General features: G+C 39.7%; 1 protein-coding gene across 1 annotated transcript in view; it reads right to left on the bottom strand.

The window, feature by feature from the left end:
- The window catches only part of LOC101855861 (solute carrier family 15 member 4), a gene marked incomplete in the record, with an annotated part of 38,255 nt that overhangs the window by 32,968 nt on the left and 846 nt on the right, over positions 1–4,441 (bottom strand).

Raw genomic sequence — 4,441 nt, 5'->3', positions numbered from 1 at the left:
GCTGTCTGTGCTAATAATGCAAGTGAGCGGGAAAAAAGTGAGAAGAGCAGCTGTTGCTTTATAAGGTTCAGATTGATGGCCTTTAACCCTTTCTGCCCTACGTTAATGTTGTTGGTATTGCCGTGATGTATTTCTAGGTTTCAAGTTTAGATTGCAGTGGGTGGGCCACAAGGGCATTTAATAATATTTTGCTATTTTTGAGTTTATGTTTGAATATAAGTGATGTGCCGATTTCACAAAAGGTACCGGTGTCTGGGGTGCAGCTTTCAGGCACTTTGTAATCGAACAAAGAAAACCTGAGTTTGACTTCCGTGTAAGGAGAATTTTCATTTAGTGTACCTGTCTTTTGGCAGGCAAGTTGTATCCCTTTCAGCCCAGGTTGGTCCTAATGAAGCAGCTCTGTCTAAATGATCTAAATCATGGCGCGTACGTCTTTGCTTGTCTTTTTTTCGGGGGGGGGCATCTACAATTACGGTCTTTGAAAATATAATTACAATAAAGATAATGTAGTTATAGATGGAACGGTATGAGGGTAGAGAGAGTAGGGGGGGGGGCACACCATGGATGGACAGCAGCAACAAACAAGACCGGAAATGAAACAAACAAAACCTAAAAAGAAATAAAAACAGAATAATGATGGACCTTCCAGTTGAGTGCTCAAGCAATTGTAACAGGACGATAAAATGTTTTAAACTTTAAAAAAAAAAAATTTGCATATCTTACAATCTATCGTCGATTTTCTTGCACTCAAATCCACACAGTCAAGATCATAGTTTGGCTGCTACGGCACCGTTACGATAGAGATTCGGGATACAACCACTTTACCAATCGAGAATGGAATCCGTCTTTTGAGAGAAAGATATAAAGCTTAATAAGTAAACAATTACAAACTTTGTCCCATCAGCTAGCAGCTTGAAAGAACTATTGAAAATCTGGTTCCAAACCGTTTAGAGTTGTCGAACACGCGAGTCGGGTCCTAATCGTATTTAAAATCCTGTAGCTCACACACCTTCCTTCCGAGGTCCCCAAAATCTGCAGGACCGTGTAAAAGATAGCACAGCGTTTTCCAGCATAGTACGAATTTGACTTATATTTAATTTGTAAAATAAAGTCGACTCCACTTGTGTTGAACTCGCTCGAGTTTATCTTCGGTTAAGCTGCTCTTTTTCTCGGTCCAGCACCTCTTTTAGCACCTCTCTTTCTTTACAAATCCAAACGGTTAAGTTGGACTTCGGATGAGTTGATCTTTTTGTCACTCATCCGACTGTATGAGCTATCCCAGAATTGAAAAAAAGGAACTTGCTTCCCAATGCAAATGTTATACTCTATTTTTCATTTTGGAGAATGCTCAAGCTCTTTTTGGACTGAATTATTGTCTTGTAAAAGAATGGAATGGGTGACTAGTTATCTCATCTTTTCCACCTGTTACGTCCTAACAGCGATTTGCAAATGATTCATGTCCGATTGACAGGAGAGAGCTCAAACGGGACTGGAAGGAGAACTCGGAAAACTGATTTTTTAAGATTCTACAGTCTATATCGTAGTCGGAAATGTACAATACTTTAGCCGTGGTACCTCATTCATCAAAAGAATTAATGGCAAAAGCCTCACTTGTCGCACCGTAACTCATTATATAAAACGGATTAAACTTCAAACTACAAGCAGTATTCTGCAACTTTCATTTAAAGAGACTATTAAAGTAAAAATCCTGAGCCTATGATTATGGAGGAACAAGAGCGCTGCAAATATTTGTTCGGTGTTGTTTTGGTCCAAAATAAATAGCCCACATGACACTGACCAGATCGTGTCCAGAAAGTTTCACGGAGACCAGTGTCGGTAGTGCAGGCCTTAGGGCTAGGACAGCGAAAGGAGAAAATATTTATCCGAATATCTTAGTTATAGTGTGTTAGTAAGTGCTGGTATATTTTGTTTTTACTGCTGTCCTTACATGTATATGATTAATTTATGGTTGTGAAAGTTCTTCCGTAAGTGGTTGAAATGGTTTTTCTTGTTACTGTGAAATATTTTCTCTTGTGTGAATCGCTCGGTGATCATGTGATTGGTGTAAAGCGCTCAGAGCTTATACTAGTATGGGATAAAGCGCTATACAAATGCAATCTATTATTATTATTATTATTATTATTATTATTATTATTATTATTATTATTATTATTATTATTATTATTATTAATATCCGTATATCTGTTTGCCAGGATGTACCCCACACATCTGAACTTGGACTCAAGACGCTGCCCGATGGGAGAGTAACACGTTAATACAATTTATTTCAATCTGAATACCGCAGTAAATCATTTATGACTTTGCCTTTGGAGCCTGAACACCGTTGCAGGCTTTTGTTCGTTCATGTTTTCGGTCCTGAATCAACAGTCCACGAAAGCATTGGAAAGGTAACGAGAAGGCAATATCACTTGGCCCCAGCCCCAGTATTTTTCCTTCTACTATATATAATGGCTTTCCCTTGCGCCCCCCCATACATTGCTACTTTTATTCAGTTCAGCACTGGTGTCTATTTGACAATGATGCCATCTTTACTGGTATGGTGGAGTGATTTATCATTTTCGATCAAACTTTACAGTGCTAATCGCGCTCACTAACAGTAATGACACAGCAACCGGGCAATTGCCCCCGACCAAATGCAGAACTGATGCGGACACAACATCTGATAGCGTGATGAGGAATAATTGTGGTGTATTGGCTACAAAGCATCTGCACTAACAGGCAGGCATGGGATAATGGGGGGCTGTGATTGTCAAAATTGGCAACGCTTCACTGGGAAAGGGAATGCTGACTAGAAACTATGGCTTGGTATGCCCTGCTAGATACAGCATCTGATAAGTTAGGTGAAAGTCTTGGATTTTGTGGCCTATGGCGATAATGCTTACATAAAGAAGGAAAATAATAGAAAATAAACACAAAATATCTTACGAAGTATAATATGCATCAGTGAGACTTTACTTGGGGTAGGCGTTGGTAAGCACTGGGTCTATTAATACCCTCAAAGCATCGAGGAGAGAACTGAGAAACCACTGGAAAAACTAAATTTAATGTGTCGATCTGACAAGAACGCTTATCTTGCATCCTTGATCGTTCTCATATAGTTGTATGTAAATGTGAAAAACGGAGCTTCATCTCTTTTACAAAACCTGAACCAGATCTCAACCGAATTATCACACTGGTTTAGTAATCTTATTCTTATTATTTCAACTTCTATAGGGGTTCAAGGGTTAAAAATGATATCTTGTCGTCTTAGGAAAGTTAATTGGTTGCACAGCTTTATTGAAAGCACAGAAGTAAATAGACCGGCATACTCCATAAAAGGAATAATTAATGAATATTTTTGTACGTGTATTTTGATAGGAGATGGCCATTTTATTCACTGGGAGGCTAAGAGGGGGTTTCTTTCTGGTCAATGCAGTCCTTTAAATTATTTCGATCCCTTAATCTTAATTACCATCTTCTATATATTAGTTTAAATGTTCTTTGCACATGAACAGTCATTTGTAAAGAGAAGATTTAGTTCAGCAATTAGGGTAAAGTAAAAGGAAGAGGGGATAAAATTAGAGATTAGACGGAGACAGTTCTAATATTAGCACCACACAATGGTGTACACATACGGGCGTGTGTTCAGTGGTGCTATCTCTGCAGTACACAGATCCCGGCAAACGTTGGCCAAACTGTTCGTGCTCAGTGGCCCATTACCAGTAATTCAAAGGGTCAACACGCTCGCGAACACACCACTGAGCGCACAAGCATTCATGTACATGTATATATCACAAATTTACACACTCACACACACACACACGCGCGCGCGCACACACACACACACACACGCACACACACACACGCACATACACACGCAATTTAACTAACACACACAGACAGACTCACACACATACATACACACCCACACACACTCACACAAACTCACAAACACACTCTAACACTCAAAGACACACGAACACATACGAATACTATTTTACTAACGCACATACATAGTCATACAAATGCACGCACACACACACACATACACACACACACACACACACACACACACACACACACACACACCACGCGCAAATACACATTATTATGCTGTCGCTTCAATGGAAGAAACCAACGGACATAAAAACACTGTAACCGCTGTACGCACAGAGGCAAAAACCTCATTATAACGCCTACGGTGACCCCAGTTATGATTGTACATGCATGTGTGTATCTGAGTGTGCTTGTGTGGTGTACTGATTGACAAGTGTAATGTGTGTGTTTGTGTGTGTGCGTGTGTGTGTGTGTTTGTGTGTGTGTGTGTGATAGAAAGAGAGAGAAAGAGAGTGAGCGAGAGAAAGAGAGAGAGAGAGAGAGAGTAACATTTAAGTTATTCAAAGTCAGTATCTTTGCCTCTGTGTGTGTGTGTGTGTGTGTG

The sequence above is a fragment of the Aplysia californica genome, unplaced genomic scaffold (assembly GCF_000002075.1).
Source record: "Aplysia californica isolate F4 #8 unplaced genomic scaffold, AplCal3.0 scaffold00113, whole genome shotgun sequence".
NCBI lineage: Eukaryota > Metazoa > Mollusca > Gastropoda > Aplysiida > Aplysiidae > Aplysia > Aplysia californica.
The sequence above is the reverse complement of the archived record's forward strand: the minus strand, read 5'-3'. Positions and strand labels throughout refer to the sequence as shown.